This window comes from Schistocerca piceifrons, chromosome X (genome assembly GCF_021461385.2).
Source record: "Schistocerca piceifrons isolate TAMUIC-IGC-003096 chromosome X, iqSchPice1.1, whole genome shotgun sequence".
NCBI classification, from domain to species: Eukaryota; Metazoa; Arthropoda; class Insecta; order Orthoptera; family Acrididae; genus Schistocerca; species Schistocerca piceifrons.
In genome coordinates this window covers 230,108,164-230,126,503 of record NC_060149.1, presented here as the reverse complement: position 1 = coordinate 230,126,503, position 18,340 = coordinate 230,108,164, and the positions used below count along the sequence as shown (strand labels likewise).

At 44.5% G+C, this 18,340-nt stretch overlaps 1 protein-coding gene across 5 annotated transcripts in view; it reads right to left on the bottom strand.

Moving 5' to 3' along the window:
* LOC124721353 (homeobox protein extradenticle) overlaps positions 1-18,340 on the bottom strand; it is a 351,626-nt gene that overhangs the window by 276,778 nt on the left and 56,508 nt on the right. The gene's annotated exons all lie outside the window — the stretch shown is intronic.

The window sequence follows — 18,340 nt, the reverse complement described above, 5'->3', positions numbered from 1 at the left end:
TGGTCACACCCGATACTGAGCGCGTCAGCCAGTTGTCGGAATGTATGTGTAAATCCGTTAAGTTGGAAAAACCGAAGAACATTTTTGTCTACCGTTATGCATGTTGCAGTTGTTTACGTTCTGTATTCTTTATATTGTTTCTACTTTACTATAACCTAATTACACTGTTTTGTGGCAAAATAAAAAAAATGGTTCAAATGGCTCTGAGCACTATGGGACTTAACTTCTGAGTTCATCAGTCCCCTAGAACTTAGAACTACTTAAACCTAACTAACCTAAGGACATCACACACATCCATGCCCGAGGCAGGATTAGAACCTGCGACCGTAGCGGTCGCGTGGTTCCAGACTGTAGCGCCTAGAAGGCAAAATAAACGCAACCTTGCAAAATTTCTTGTTTGTTGCTTGAATTTTGGACACCAATGTAGACATAAATGAATACAAATTACTCGTAAGACTAATGTTATCTGTCTCTCCCAAAATGCATTCCCAGTTTTCTTACTTTTGTCCTTCTATATTGTATCAGCTGGATGTAAACATTTTCACACTTCTCTGTTCACAACTACAAGGCATCACACTTAATACGGGAAGCAGATATCAAAGTCTGGACGTGACACCTTTTCGTTTTACCATTGCATCTTCGTTCATTTCATTCCCATTAACTCTATTCAACGTATTTCAGCGAATTCATTTCGGATGATATTTATCCCTACAGCAAGGTAAGTCATGGCCTTTGACCAAATCCTTCCTCCCAGTATATCTGTCCCCAGATACTCCGGGGGACAATCGCTGGTTGTAGTGCTCCGAGATAGGAGAAAATATCAGGGACAACGAAAGTCTTGGGTCAGGTGTGGGACTGCACTCAGATAACCTAATAAGTAAGGTGACTGCTCGCAAAATGCAGAAAATTTGCGTTAGAGTTCTGGTCGACCACAAATTTACCATTCCTTAACGACATAATCACAATATGAAGCTTGAAGCACCGAAGAAATATCTGTTTCGTCAGCTTACCGTATATTTGAAACATAAACGAGACTATTCTACAGCTGTATCGGGTTTATCCCATGCCAAATTCACCAACATGCCGTAGCAGCTGGAGCGACTCTGTGATGGTGAGAGGGGGTTGTTAACAGTCGTACCAAAACATGTGACACGCCGGTTGGTAACGCAGTCCACAAAAACAGCAGCTTATCCCCGGTTCCTCCTGTAGCCGTATTTAAGCCCGACGGGAGGATCTAACACCAAGGCGTCGCTTCCGCTAAGTCATCTGAGTCAAAGTCCGCACAATACTGAGGATTTACGGGACAACTCGCAACTCTGCTACAGACGTCAAGCTGCGCCAAGGCCACTAACACTGCACGCGCCTGCACTGCAGAAAGCACCGTGGCGCGTCCTCAGCTCTCCGTGTTACGCTTCCGGTTGCCGGTAGCCATAGCGAGTTGCTTATTACTTAAAATGCTAATACATATTATTCGTGCATACGTCTTCGTTCCCCCTTTTATATTTTGTAAAGACACTAATTTTACCCATGCACTAATCTCTGTTGTCACGTTTGTTTATAACAGTGTGTTCATCCATTAACTTTATTACGGTTTATAAGAAATTGCTTGTGGTCTTAAAAGGGTTTAAATGTAAGTTATCGTATTTTAATTCACAATAGCTTCCTTTAACATTCTTTATTTCTCATTGTTTCCTTTCTTAGTCTGTGGCAACCTCAACGTATTTACACTTATTGGCCATTTATGCTGCAAGCGTACACCGACCTCTGCGCACGGGCCACCTGCCTTGTTTTCCTGGTGTTCCTGCTCTCCGTTTCCTGCCAGTCGGCATGCAGCTCATAACATGACCTGTCATTTTATTTGATTGATTTATTTGGGTTTTAACCATTTTCACTTGACAAGCCCTGATCATAAGGGCCAGCGTATTTAATCTACATCTACGTTTATACTCCGCAAGCCACCCAACAGTGTGTGGCAGAGGGCACTTTACGTGCCACTGTCATTACCTCCCTTTCCTGTTCCAGTCGCGTATGGTTCGCGGGAAGAACGACTGCCGGAAAGCCTCCGTGCGCGCTCGAATCTCTCTAATTTTACATTCGTGATCTCCTCGGGAGGTATAAGTAGTGGGAAGCAATGTATTCGATACCTCATACAGAAACGCACCCTCTCGAAACCTGTATAGCAAGCTACACATCGATGCAGAGCGCCTCTCTTGCAGAGTCTGCCACTTGAGTTTGCTAAACATCTCCGAAACGCTATCACGCTCACCAAATAACCCTGTGACGAAAAGCGCCGCTCTTCTTTGGATCTTCTCTATCTCCTCCGTCAACCCGATCTGATACGGATCCCACACTGATGAGCAATACTCAAGTATAGGTCGAACGGGTGTTTTGTAAGCCACCTCCTTTGTTGATGGACTACATTTTCTAAGGACTCTCCCAATGAATATCAACCTGGTACCCGCCTTACCAACAATTAATTTTATATGATCATTCCACTTCAAATCGTTCCGCACGCATACTCCCAGATATTTTACAGAAGTAACTGCTACCAGTGTTTGTTCCGCTATCATATAATCATTCAATAAAGGATCTTTCTTTCTATGTATTCGCAATACATTACATATGTCTCTGTTAAGAGTCAATTGCCTCTCCCTGCACCAAGTGTCTATCCGCTGCGGATCTTCCTGCATTTCGCTGCAATTTTCAAATGCTGCAACTTCTCTGCATACTACAGCATCATCCGCGAAAAGCCGCATGGAACTTCCGACACTATCTACTAGGTCATTTACATATATTGTGAAAAGCAGTGGTCCTATAACATTCCCCTGTGGCACGCCAGAGGTTACTTTAACGTCTGTAGACGTCTCTCCATTGAGAACGACATGCTGTGTTCTGTTTGCTAAAAACTCTTCAATCCAGCCACACAGCTGGTCTGATATTCCGTAAGCTCTTACTTTGTTTATCAGGCGACAGTGCGGAACTGTATCGAACGCCTTCCGGAAGTCAAGGAAAATGGCATTTACCTGGGAGCCTGTATCTAATATTTTCTGGGTCTCATGAACAAATAAAGCGAGTTGGGTCTCACACGATCGCTTTTTCCGGAATCCATGTTGATTCCTACAGAGTAGATTCTGGGTTTCCAGAAACGACATGATACGCAAGCAAAAAACATGTTCTAAAATTCTACAACAGATCGACGTCAGAGATATAGGTCTATAATTTTGCGCATCTGCTCGACGACCCTTCTTGAAGACTGGGACTACCTGTGCTCTTTTCCAATCATTTGGAACCTTCCGTTCCTCTAGAGACTTGCGGTACACGGCTGTTAGAAGGGGGGCCAAGTTCTTTCGCGTACTCTGGGTAGAATCGAATTGGTAGCCCGTCAGGTCCAGTGGACTCTCCTCTGTTGAGTGATTCCAGTTGCTTTTCTATTCGTTGGACACTTATTTCGATGTCAGCCATTTTTTCGTTTGTGCGAGGATTTAGAGAAGGAACTGCAGTGCGGTCTTCTTCTGTGAAACAGCTTTGGAAAAAGGTGTTTAGTATTTCAGCTTTACGCGTGTCATCCTCTGTTTTAAAGCCATCATCATCATCATCATCATCATCCCGGAGTGTCTGGATATGCTGTTTCGAGCCACTTACTGATTTAACGTAAGACCAGAACTTCCTAGGATTTTCTGTCAAGTCGGTACATAGAATTTTACTTTAGAATTCGCTGAACGCTTCACGCAGAGCCCTCCTTGCGCCAACTTTGACATCGTTTAGCTTCTGTTTGTCTGAAAGGTTTCGGCTGCGTTTAAACTTGCAGTGAAACTCTCTTTGCTTTCGCAGTAGTTTCCTAACTTTGTTGTTGAACCACGGTGGGTTTTTCCCGTCCCTTAGTTTTACTCGGCACGTACCTGTCTAAAACGCATTTTACGATTACCTTGAACTTTTTCCATAAATACTCAACATTGTCAGTGTCGGAACAGAAAATTTCGTTTTGATCTGTTAGGTAGTCTGAAATCTGCCTTCTATTACTCTTGCTAAACAGATAAACCTTCCTCCTTTTTTTATATTCCTATTTACTTCCATATTCAGGGATGCTGCAACGACCGTATGATCACTGATTCCCTGTTCTGCGCTTACGGAGTCGAAAAGTTCGGGTCTGTTTGTTATCAGTAAGTCCAAGATGTTATCTCCACGAGTCGGTTCTCTGTGTAATTGCTCGGGGTAATTTTCGGTAGTGCACTCACTATAATGTCACCCGATGCTCTGTCCCTACCACCCGTCCTAAACATCTGAGTGTCATATATACTGATAGCATATTTCCATTGACAAATGTCAGATAGCTTCATTATTCGTTTCTACAACATGAAATTTTAGTAAGTACTAGTTTTTATTCTTTTGGTTATGTTTTGTGATATATGTGACATTCGCATCCCTTCGTGGGCGTATAGTCTCTGTATGAAGCGTAATTTTGGACACGTGTGTTTCTCAGTTTGTTGTCACTGCTGTTACATTGTCTTCAGGTTACATGTATTTTTGAAGAAGACGCGTTTACATCCGTCGAAACCATTGTCAAAGATTGAATAAAACCATCTTTTGTTTCAACTGGTCGGTTGCTTTGGATTCATTTATAGTTACAAATGTGTGGCGCCTTTTTCGGTGAGAGTCCGGTCTCGAGGATTGATCGGCTCCAAGGTGCGCGCGAGTCTCGCATTGCAACACTGGCCTCCAAGGTCGCTTGATCTCACGGTATGTGATTTTTTCTTTCTACCTCCCCTCCCAACAGTTTTCGGTAAAGTACGACGACGAAGCAGCCGTTGTCGTTACCCGGAAATCATCCGCAGCTCGTGGTCTAGTGGTTCTAGTGGCTAGCGTTGCTGCCTCTGGATCACGGGGTCCCGGGTTCGATTCCCGACCGGGTTGGGGATTTTCTCTGCCCGGGGACTGGGTGTTTCTGTTCTCCTCCTCCTCCTCCTCCTCCTCCTCCTCCTCCTCCTCCTCATCATCATCATTTGTGACAGTGACTAGATTGAATTGTGAAAAAAATGGACTGTGCAAAAATTGGGACTTCATATGGGCGCAGTTGAGTGCCCCACAAACCAAAAATCGGCGTGGTTACACGGAAATCATTCGCTTTCGAACCACGGGTGGAAGCATTTCCATAACGGCTATGTTCGTAAACGGTTCGCGTGCCGCCGTGGTTAAAGTATACCGTGCATGGCAAAACGTAACACTGAAAAAGTGGCGCTGACGCAACTGTCATGCAGTACGGACCATAGATGAAAGCGGTAAACGACAGCTGAGGAGACATGTAGGAGAATAGACGTACAACCATAGAGTAAACGACCGCCCAGATGAACTATAGGGCCACCATCAGTGTTTCCAAAACGACCGTCAGCGAACATCGCTGCGTTTCCTCCGCGGCAGACGCCTGGTTCATGCACTCACGCTGTTGTTCGTCGGCGACGGAGGCTGGAATTTGCACGCCAATACCGCTACTGGACGTCCACAGAGAAGCGACATATGGCCTTTTCAGGCGACTCTGGTTTTATGCTCCTTCGGAGATATGGCCGTTGGCGTGTACGGTAAAACGGCCTAATGGCATTCCTAGGCGATCTCGTCATTCTGGAAGGCACAATGCATCAACAAAAAATAAGCATATCGTTGGAGACTCTGTCCATTCCTACATGCAATTTGCTTTTCCTCGGCACGATAGCATCTACCAGCCGGACAATGCAACGAGTTACACAGCTCGCGGTGTACATACGTAATTCGAAGAGCACTAGGATGGTTTATGGTACTCCTCTGGCCACCATACTCCCCGGATTTAAACCCAATCGAGAATCTGTGGGACCATCTCGATCGAGCTGTTAGCGCCGTGGATCCTCGACCGAGAATCCTAGGGCAGCTGGCCATAGCACTGGAGTCGGCATGACTTCACATCCCTGTCGGTACCTTCCAGAACCTCACTGACGCACTTACCGTACGTCTCGCACTGCAAAATTCAGTCTTTAGACAATTTGCCACAGTAATGTGAATGGACAGTGTGTATTCACGCATATTACGACGGTTGTGCGAAAGAGTTTCGTGCTGACCTTATTACATTCATTCACAGTGGTCACATTATTGTGTTTAGACAATGCATATTCATGGATGCTGAAACAGTTGTGCGGACAAGTTTTAGCTGACCGTATTACATACATTCATAGTTTTCATTTAAATGGGAAATAAATTTCTACTGTTAGTCGTGATAAGCTAATACGTTAGTCAAATATCGAGCTTCATATCGCATAGGCAAACTGTGTAACTGCTTAATGCCATATTGTGCCTATATAATCACATGGCATCCTTGCACTTCATTCCTGGCTTTTGCATGGAAAGGTGCCCCGCAATCTGGCAGTTTCGGAGTGTTATTTTTGATCGCTAAGTCGCACTATTTAAACGGCTGGATTAATTTTAGCCAACGTTGATATCGGAAAGATAACCTAGTTGTGTTAACTCCGAGCTGAGTCCCACCAGCCAACCATACAGATTTTTAAAACGCTTTTCGCAATCGTTTGGAAACATACAGAGCGACTGCTCCACATTCCTCGCTGAAACGCGACCATCTCTCCCGCTTTGCACTTCGCAAAAACCTAAAAGCGAAGTATCCTGTGACGACAACATCAATGAGTGAAAACTGGAACCAGTCAAACCATGCAAATAAAACAAACACCTTCAAACAGACCTTGAAGGCCCAACTGTACCGACCAGCCGCGGTGTCATCCTCAGCCCTTAGACCTTAGACGTCACCGGATGCGGTTATGGAGTGGCATGTGGTCAGCACACTGCTCTCCCGGGCGTTGTCTAACAGGTGCGGATACTTCTGAATCGAGTAGCTACTCAATTGGCCCAACATGGGCTGAGTGCACCCCGCCAAACCATACATATACCTGGGTTTAACAATTTGTGTGGGTATGGAATGGGATGATCTTGTAGGCTCAGTCGCGCCTAAAGCAGACGACGGTGTCGGCTGATTGCTAAGATATTTGGAAAATGCAGTCTACAAAGGAGATTCCCTACAAAATGCTCAAGTGTGTGGGACGCATAGTAACAGGAGATACTTAACGTACACACAAAGAAGAACGATACAAGTGGATACGGGTTTGCTTGACCCACAGAAGAGAGTCACTGAGATGCTGCAAAACCTGAACTAGCACACGGTTGAATACGAGGGTTGGAACTTTAATAGTGGCTAGTATTTACTTTCAGCTCGTACAAAATAGATACGTGTTTCTAAGTTTTACTGACCTTCAAGGTAGTCACCAGCATTGTGATAACCAGTTGCCAGCGATGTGGAAGTCGTAGGATACTCTTAGCAGTGCCAGTTGTGTTGACATTTCGAGCGGCGCGGTCTATTGCCCGACGAATTTGTAGCAATTCTGAAGCGAATGCCGTGAAGTATTTCCTTCAGTTTAGAAATCGAGCTGAACTCACGAGGGCCTGAATCAGGGAAGTGCAGTAGGTGGTATAGCACTTAGCAGCCCCATCAGTCAAACAAATCAGTAACAACTTGCAATGTACGTGCTTGAGCATTGTCCTGCAAAATGATGGTCAGGTCCTGCAGAAAGTGTTATCACTTCTGTCTCTATGATGTTCGTTTCTGGAACACAACCTACGACCAGCTTAGAGACAGAAGTGATGACACTATCTGCAGGACCTGACCATCATTTTGCAGGACAATGCGCAAGCACGTACAGTGCAAGCTGTTACTGATTTGTTTGACTGATGGGGCTGCTAAGTGCTATACCACCTACTACACTTCCCTGATTCAGGCCCTTGTGAGTTCAACTCGATTTCTAAACTGAAGGAAATACTTCACGGCATTCGCTTCAGAACTGCTACAAATTCGTCGGGCAATAGACCGCGCCGCTCGAAGTGTCAACACAACTGGCACTGCTAAGAGTATCCTATGACTTCCACATTGCTGGCAACTGGTTATACACAATGCTGGTGACTACTTTGAAGGTGAGTAAAACTTTGAAACACGTATCTATTTTGTACGAGCTGTAAATAAATAGTTGCCACTATTAAAGTTCCAACCCTCGTATAAACGCACTGTGAGAGCGGAAGCGAACTTGCAAAGGTAAAGAAACAAGCGTTAAGTGAGGAATAAAGGAATGTAGTACAACCCCCTGTATATCAGCCCGTGGCAAAAGCAAAGACATTGTTATGCTATATATAGCACGCACAGAGGCGTTCAAGCAATCCTAATCCCCGCACTTCATACGCGAATGGGACGGGAAGAAACCTTAACATGTGCTACGATAGGAAGTACCCATAGCCATGCGTTTCCGAATCGTTTGCGAAGTAGAGATGTATATGTATCACAAGTGTTCGGTATCTTCGCCAATGCGCCATCTCGCTTTGCAAATAATTGATGATTGTGATAAACTTATTTCTGATGTCTCTTGAAAACATTGTTAGGAATTTAAAGCACAATCTTCGTACGAAAAGCGTTTAGACGATATAACATCTAACTGCAGAGGAATGAGTTTATATACGGAAAGAAGGTGCAAATATGCTAGGGTTGTCCAAACGCTCTTCTACCGACTTTCTACTCTCGTATGCGAAACCAAATGGCTCAGAGGACTATGGGACTTAACATCTGAGGTCATCAGTCCCCTAGAACTACTTAAACGTAACTAACCTAAGGACATCACACACATCCATGCTCGAGGCAGGATTCGAACCTGCGACGTTGCGGTCGCGCGGTTCCAGTCTGTAGCGCCTAGAACCGCTCGGCGACTACGGCTGGCGTCAAGATATGTATGTTGCAGGAAAACTCTATATGGAGAGAGCGTAAAAATGCTTAGATTTCCAGATAGGTTTGAAAACAGCCTCCAAAAGAACCAAAAGGCATAAACAAGTCATTTCCAGAAAGATATAACATGAAAATAAATAAGTAAAAGGCCGAAATTCTTGTATGTGGCGTGAGACGAAAGTGCTTCCTCTCAACACAGAAACACGTGAATGTATCCAGTGCAGTGAAAGTCCTGTGTCCTGAAAACCCCACACATATACACTTGGAAGAACAAGAAACAACAAACAAACCTGACGATTGAAGATGCTTTAGAATAAAGCAAAACGGGTTTGGTCTGAAAAAGACTTTCATTGCTGCTGCTAAAGATGATAATTTACCTATACAGCTTGTAAAAACTTTAATTTCGAGCGTTGCTTTATATAGTTCTGAGACGAGGACAGCAGGCTGGACAGAATGGAAAAGACTATTGGCTTTTGAGACATAGTGTTGCAAAGAAGACTTTAAGAGTTCGTAAATAAGGAAAATGATAAGCAACATAGGAGAGAAAATACCTTCTTTAAGGACTATCAACGAACCGAGGGACCGATGGGTCGTGCACGCATACAAACATTGTGAAATTAATAGAAGGAAAAATGCTTGAGATGAATGAACGAAGAAGGCGAAGACTGCAGTACATCAAGCAGATAAAACAATATCTGACATTGACACCATACTATGAACTGAACAGGACTGCGAAAGGTAGAGAAAAATGGAGAACGGGAATTGCTGCCGATAATCTACGGTCGCAGGTTCGAATCCTGCCTCGGGCATGGATGTGTGTGATGTCCTTAGATTAGTTAGGTTTAAGTAGTTCTAAGTTCTATGGGACTGATGACCTCAGATGTTAAGTCCCATAGTGCTCAGAGCCATTTGATAATCTACGGATTGAAAACAGAAGGACAAGACGCAAAATTTTAGACCTTTCAACGTAGATTTCACTTTTTAATTTAAAGTGAAGCTATACATTTTCTCCTTTCGTTAGACGCTTATCGATCTCCACTGTGGACACTAAATAACTGTAACAGTGCTTCTATGTGCTTCGACAACCTTGTTCCAGTCTTTCAAGTTGACACCACTCGGCGGCTTGCGTATCCATTACCTACCACAGCGATCGCGCCGGTGAAAGGAGACCTACAGTCCACCGTAGAATACGAACCATATTTTGTTCCGGGCGAATCTTCACATCAGTGACAGATGAAGTTAGGTTGAAGACAGGCTAAAAAATTTAGTTTGGGAATCCATTCTGCGACCTCTGTTTCCAAACACGCGGTTTAATATTAGATCACCAGACCCGATCACAATTACTAATGTTATTGTTTTGCAATAGGTTAACTGAAACAGTTAGGATGCACTGCCAGGAAAGACGAAATTGAAAAGCAAGATGACTTCCTGCGGAGGAAGGAGAGGAAGATTAAAAGTAGTAATCTGGACACTACAAGAGCTAAGGGACAGGGATGGAGGGACAGGGAAAGGTAGAGAGAGAGAGAAAGAGAAAGAGAGAGAGAGAGAGAGAGAGAGAGAGAGGCGTGGACGAACTTCCGGCGCCATGCGGACTGCGCGCCGTATGTGCGATGCGCGCGCCGCGTGTCCATGAATATTCACCGGCTCTTGTCCTCGCCGCACACCGGGTGAGAGGAGCAGCTCTCCATATGCACCCGCTTGTCGCCCTAATTTTAAACCACTTTCGATCACGCCCAGTGGCAATGAATGTGTAGGCCACAGATACCGCGGAATATATTACCGAGGACCCTACTTAAGCGTATGGCTGGGCCATCAAAGTACAGGGTGACAGTTATTGAACTATACGAAATAAAATCGTCGTAACTTATGGACGATTTGCGTTAACACGTTCAAATTGCTCGGTTGGTCGCGACGCATGATGGCCATTAGTATGATTTGGTTTAGCGATGAAGCCATTTTCATTTGGATGGGTTCGTCAACAAGCAAAATTGTCCCATTTGGGGAACTGAGAATCCGCATTTCGCGATCGAGAAATCTCTTCACCCTCAAAGGGTGACTGTGTGGTGTGCAATGTCCAGTCACAGAATAATCGGTGCCATATTCTGGCGGTACGCTGACTACCGAACGGTACGCAAAGGTCTTAGAAGATGATTTCATCCCTATTATCCAAAGTGACCCTGATTTCGGCAAGATGTGGTTCACGCAAGACGGAGCTCGACCCTATCGAAGCAGGAGAGTGTTTGATGTCCTGGAGGAGCACTTTGGGGACCGCGTTCTGGCTCTGGGATATCCAGAGGCCACAGGCAAGCGCCTCGAATGGCCGCCATATTCTCGGGATCTGAACTTATGCGACCCCTTTTTGTGGGTCTATATTAAAGACAACGTGTACAGCAATAACCCCAGAACCATTGCTGCCATGCAGAAGATCATAGACAGCATCGATGTTCCGACACTTAAGCGGGTCATGCAGAATTTCGCTGTTCGTCTGCGCCACGTCATCGCCAATGACGACAGGCAATCGAACATGTCATAACCTAAATCCGAATATCTATAATGACGTCTACATGTTGAATGAAGCGTGTAAACGCCGTAGTTTGTAACTAATTTAAGTTTTTTTTTATATAGCTCAATAATTGTCACCCTGTGTCCGGCATCCACGATGATCTTTAAACACTTACGTAACCCATTTTTATCTAAACAATACTCATTTTGTCATAAATACCGTGTAACTAAAAAAGTACATTTTCAAGCCAAATATTCCTTTTAATCATTTCAACATGTTAATACATATTTCTATTACTTGTATAAACATTCATAACTAAACAATATAATGGAAGACAACATTCTCTTTACTGCCTTGGGTTTTAACATGGGAGAGTTAATCCCACTGTTTTCTTATTTAACAACTCTGATTATTTTGACAGACAATTCATAAACTTGTCACTCTTGATCACTGTCCCAAACTTCAGTTCCAGATTCATTTTCTTCTGCTCCACCAGTCATTTCTTTAGAATATTATAAAAATACTCAAGAAACTGCAAAGGGATAACGTCAATCATGCGTGAAACATCCAGTAGTTTCTCAGATTTCAGAGGAGTGACGTCCATATATGCTTTCGGCACTTTTTTTATATTTATTCGTATGGCTAGGGCACCCCGTCGGGCAGACCGTTCGCCGGGTGCCGGTCTTTCAATTTGACGCCACTTCGGCGACCTGCAGTCGATAAGGATGATAGGATGATGACGAGGACAGCATAACACCCAATCCCTGGGCGGAGAAAATTCCCCAACCCAGACGGGAATCGAACCCGGGCCCAGAGGATTGACAATCCGTCACGGGGACCATTTTTTTTTAATTTCATTTTGTTCGATATTGTTCGCTGCGTTTGGTCTGGGCGGATGTCACAAGAGATCCGTTCAAGTTGATCGTTGATTCCTGGACTCAGTTTTTTATTACAGAGAGCACGCAGCCCTCTGACCGAACACGCTGAGCTACTGCGCCGGCACCATTCAGCTACCGAGGGCGGACTCGGCACATTATGAAAATGAGGGACTCAGTCTTTCATATTTCACCATTCCACTGTTACTGGGCGAAACAGACCCATTTTGACTGGACAGTGAACTCAACTACCATGTTTTCTGCATCCCGCTACAGTGCTGCCATCACGCCTCAAGTTCTTTCACGCAACATAGGGACCTGTCTCTGTGAAAAGTCCTCTTTCTACACCAAATGAAATTTCAACACTTGCTTAGTCGGGGGAAAAAAAATTGGTGAACAAGTCGCATTTTAGAGCCAATAGATTCCGAATCGCGTGAAAACAACAACTACAGTAATAACTCATACTCCAAAAATGAGAAGTCTCCTTTTTAATCTCAACGCGTCAATTATTATGCTTTTAATTACCACGAAACCGTGGTGCATGAATTGATAATGAAATTTTCTGACGGATTAAAACTGTTTTCTGTTGTGGATTGGCAAGACAGCCAACCCACTATGAGGAAGCCGAAAGGCACGCGTTTAAGCTCACGCAGGCTGGTGTGAGGTCTGGAACAGGACAAGGGAATTATACTAGCAAAAAAACGTACGTAGCCGCTGGAATACTTAACTTTAATCCATAATTGGTGAACATCGCTCTTGACGGTACATGTTTTACAGCATCAATAGTAACTGGTAATGGCGCCTTGCTAGGTCGTAGCAAATGACGTAGCTGAAGGCTATGCTAACTATCGTCTCGGCAAATGAGAGCGTATTTTGTCAGTGAACCATCGCTTGCAAAGTCGGCTGTACAACTGGGGCGAGTGCTAGGAAGACTCTCTAGACCTGCCGTGTGGCGGCGCTCGGTCTGCAATCACTGATAGTGGCGACACGCGGGTCCGACGTATACTAACGGACCGCGGCCGATTTAAAGGCTACCACCTAGCAAGTGTGGTGTCTGGCGGTGACACCACATTTTCGAACCGACATTCTAAATTTGACCCATGCCAACCAGTCTACCGACGGGCATTTTTTTTTTTTAAGGTAAGGCGCGAATAAAATGTTTTCGTTCGAAGGCCGTACGGTCCAGAATATTTGTGATAGTAACGCAGTATCACCGTGAACACTGACGCAATCATCCCACCGGCGCAACAGTTTGGAGATACCAATTTGGTAAAACACCGTGACCGGCTGTTGAAGTCCGTAACTGCCTTCTGCACATTTTCGTCCGATAGGAATCGTTGACCCTTCAAGACTTTTGAGGGACCAAAGGCGTAATAATCGCACGGGGAGAGATCAGGAAATAGTGTCTCCCACTTGAGCTGGCGTAACTTCTGCGTTACTACGTTTGCGATATATGGACGTGCATTATCATGAAGCAGCAGTACCCCTTGTAGCAGTTTCCTGGACGTTCAGTCGTAATTGCACGCCGCAATTACAACACTGTTGCACAATAACGTTCTCCAGTGATGAAGACACCGGGTTTCTAGAAATCGACAAACAATGGGCCCCGTAAGCAAAGAATAGGGCGAGCATCACCTATCCAGCAGATGGCTTGCTCTTTAACGTCTTGGGACGTGGGGGCGATGGGTGACACCACTGCATCGTCGACACTTCTGACTCCGGTTCCCAGTGGTGGCACCCGCTCTCGTCGCCTGCAACAATCCGCTACTGGAACGTGTTGCCTTCAACGCTGAAATGCATTCGGTGCTTCAGACAGACAGCCATTCGATTTGATTTTTGTTCTGCTTTCAACGCCCACTGGCTGCAGACTTTACGGTAGCCTAACTCGTGGCGGATAACGTGTTGCACGCTACCGAAGCTGATGTCAAGATCCTTTGCTGTCGCACGAATGGTTATGCTCCGGTCCGCCCTCATCACATCACCAATCGTCCACTTGTCCTAATGGATGACGCTGGCCTCCCAGATCGGCGGCACTTTGCGTCGAATTGTGACCAACACGGAACTTGGCGCAGCATTCCAAATGGTTCAAATGGCTCTGAGCACTATGCGACTTACCTTCTGAGATCATCAGTCGCCTAGAACTTAGAACTAATTAAACCTAACTAACCTAAGGACATCACACACATCCATGCCCGAGGCAGGATTCGAACCTGCGACCGTTGCGGTCGCTCGGTTCCAGACTGTAGCGCCCAGAACCGCACGGCCACTCCGGCCGGCGCAGCATTCCAGAACCGCGGTTTTCTATAGACATGCTGCCCCATATACAGAGGGGTCCAAAAAAATGTATCCACTATTTAAAAGTCCATAAATGGCAAACTAATTGACAGTTGTCTCGTCTTTGGTAGTGTAACAGTTTGTAGTTCCGGCAATCGCCACACAAGCGTTGTATTGCGTTGTTTTGTTTTGTCAGATGACAGTCTCCAGATACTATTTTGTTCCTAGCTGCACCTAGTTACTCGAGTAAACACGGCTGGCGCAAGGCTTACATTCGATGAAAGTAAGTCAGTTTTGAAGTGGTATTTTAAGTACTAAAACATTCATGAGGTTCAACGACAATGGCGAAATGAGTATGAAACGATTGATACACGCAATGAACGAGGACACCCAGATCGTAGAATGGAGTACTGCGAGTGGTTTACTAACATGGTACGCAACGATGAAGAGTTTGCAGAGAGGATTGTGTGGTCTGATGAGGCACAGTTCAAACTCGGTGGTACAGCAAATCGCCACAATTGCATCTACTGGGCCGCCGAAAATCCGAACGTCCATGTAGACGAAGAGGTGAATATGGCAGGAGTAAATGTGTGGTGTGGGTTGTCTTACCGGGGATTGATTGGGCCATTCTTCTTTGACGGCACAGTTACCGGTGAGGTGTACCTTCAGAAGCTTCAGACATCCATTTTACCTGCCATCCGAGACTTGTATGGAGACGGAAGAGTTTCCTTTCAACAAGATGGTGCCCCAGCCCACTACCAAAATCTTGTTAGGGCGTATCTCGACGAAAATCTACCAGGAAGATGGATAGGCCGTAGAGGTGCTGTGGAGTATCCACCACGTTCCCTAGACCTAGCTCCTCTGGACTTTTACCTGTGGGGAACACTGAAGTACGTCGTTTATCGACAAAAGCCACGCACATTGGATGAACTTCGAGAATCCATCGTACATTCATGTGCAAATATCCAACTGAACACGTTGAAATCAGTAGTTCGTGCTGCAGTTCGGCGCCTTCGTTTGTGTGTGGATGTTAATGGTGAAAATTTCGAACACCTACAGAGATATCTTTAAGTTGGACTTTAAGCTACACTTTCACCAAAAATGAGACAACTCCGTCAATTAGTTTGCAAGTTATGGACCTTTAAACAGCGGATACATTTTTTTGGACCCCTCTGTATATTCTTCATTCTCCGATGGATGTCTAACGGTGTTTGCTCTTTGGCAGCCAGGAAGAGAATAACAGCATGCTGGTACTGTTTTGAATCATTTGGTAATGACGTCGCCATAGAACACGTTTCCGCGCTGACCGCACGCACGTCGGAAAGACACGTCGTGGCTTATATACCCGCACCGGAGTCACACTACGTTGCATACACGCTGCAACAACGCCCTCAAACGGTAAAATTTTCATCGCCCCTACCCAGTTTCTTCGTGGCGAAACATCTGAATATCTTATTCCATCTAATGCTGCGCTCCAAGTTCAATCAGGAGAATGTGTCATCAGACCTCAACCGACCAGCCAAATTCGTACATCGGACATAAGAAACATTATTCACAAGTAAGGTTGGAACATGATGCAGATTTACACCGTAGTATGGCAAATGTAACTTGCTGAATTGCCATAGATGCCAGTGTTCTTGTATGGAATGAATGATTTTAGACTGAAATAAAGCCAGACGTTGCACAGAATGGAAAGACTGGATAGGAGATGGAGGTAAGTGCTTCAAAGTGTCAGACTACGTCAATAAACCCAGCAAAAAGAAGAATATTTCTAATGGTGACAGTTAACTTGAAACGTTATTAACCAGTATCAGTACATCAACAAAGTGAACGACTGTCGTCTACGTAGTTCCTAAATTTGTGATTTTTTGTTTTAGTCTCGCTCTTTTAATTACTATTATACGTGTTGTGGTGTTGTTATGGTCTTCAGTCCTGAGACTGGTTTGATGCAGCTCTCCATGCTACTCTATCCTGTGCAAGCTTCTTCATCTCCCAGTACCTACTGCAACCTACATCCTTCTGAATCTGCTTAGTATATTCATCTCTTGGGCTCCCTCTACGATTTTTTCCCTCCACTCTGCCCTCCAATACTAAATTGGTGATCCCTTGATGCCTCAGAACATGTCCTACCAACAGATCCCTTCTTCTAGTCAAGTTGTGCCACAAACTCCTCTTCTCCCCAATTCTATTCAATACCTCCTCATTAGTTATGTGATCTACCCATCTGATCTTCAGCTTATACGTGTAACTGAAGTGAAAACTCATAGCGAATTTCAGTTAATTCGTTTGTATTGTAGGGTCTACAATTAATAACCGTAAAAAATTCGACTCCAGATAACCAATTACTGTTTCACGATAGTGGCATCTGTACACAGAATCTTTGAGCTTCAAAGACAGTGTAATTCCCCTAAGGGGAACGAGAGGGTGACGGTCGAAAAAACTCAATTTTTATTGCGGTATTCGAATGTATATATATTGAAGAATTATACCCCAAAATATTACGCGCGAGTTCCAAAAAGTAATGATTCCGTGAGCGTTTGAAGCTGAGCGTGCACGGCAAATCTCGGCGTTAGAGAACCGGTTGACAAGCCGTTATCGATGCCATCACCCCTATTTATACCGATTTGATGGCTCAAATGGCTCTGAGCACTATGGCACTTAACATCTGAGGTCATCGGTCACCTAGAACTTAGAACTACTTAAACCTAACTAACCTAAGGACATCACACACATCCATGCCCGATGCAGGATTCGAACCTGCAACCGTAGCAGTCGCGCGGTTCCGGACTGAAGCGCCTAGAACCGCTCGGCCACACGGGCGGCATACCGATTTGAGTAAACCTGATTTGCGAGAGTGTTGTTTGGGTGATTTTACTCAAAGTGTGAACGAAAGTTTCAACAGTCTCATTTGGAGATAAGCTCCAAAAATGACATCCGACCGAAGCGAAATTGTCAACATTACTTCAAATTTGGCTGCATGTCTATTCAAATCAATATCAGCGCTGAAATGCGCCGATTCTGTGAAGACAGAGACGCCAGCGACGATGCACTCGGCGATGAAAAGAGCTTTGAATACGAAAATGGTGGTTTATCAGGTCAAAGTAACAGAAAGCCGCCATCCACTAGCTGGGGCGATTGTTATGGACCAGGCATAGATGATATCTCATAAGTTCCAAGCTTTGTCCCTTTTTTTATACCATAAATACTTGTCGAATTCAAACGCCTTTTTCTCACAACCATGGTTTTCGGCATGGTTGTCGCCGCCCACGCTACAGTTTTCATCTGATTTTAATGGTTTCTGGTCTCCCTTGAAAAAAGTTTTATTCTCTTCAGTTTGCCGTAGTCGATGTTTTTATGTTATTTAGTATTTTTTCCGCGAAAAATGAGGGGTTCAAAACCGACCATTTTTTCAAATATCTGTAATTTCGCGAAAAGTATTTTTTCCAGTCCCTATGATAAACTAGAATTATGTCTGTAAGGATCAGGGTGATATGTTAATTTCATGTTTCAGATAAGCACAACGGAATTACAGCGACAACCGTCGATCTACCTACTTGCGGAGCTGCCTCGGGAAAATCAATTACACAGAGAAAATATTGATATTTTCCAATAAAAAAATACCAACACAAACTTAACTGCATGCTTTGTTCATTGCAGCGAACCCCAATTGTCTACTACATTCCAGTACGGAAAAAATCCAAAATCTGAGCAATACTTTCGTCCGTCACCATGTCGTTCCCCCTTGAGACAAACAGAAATTTCTGGCAATCTGCGTGACAGTCAAGTCTGGTAAGATTTTCCGTCTGTGAACGTCAATTGCTAACGTATTTAGGATTAGACGACAGACTGTAGGTTCCATTGTAATACACTGAAATCGGAGGACTCTATCTTGCTTAG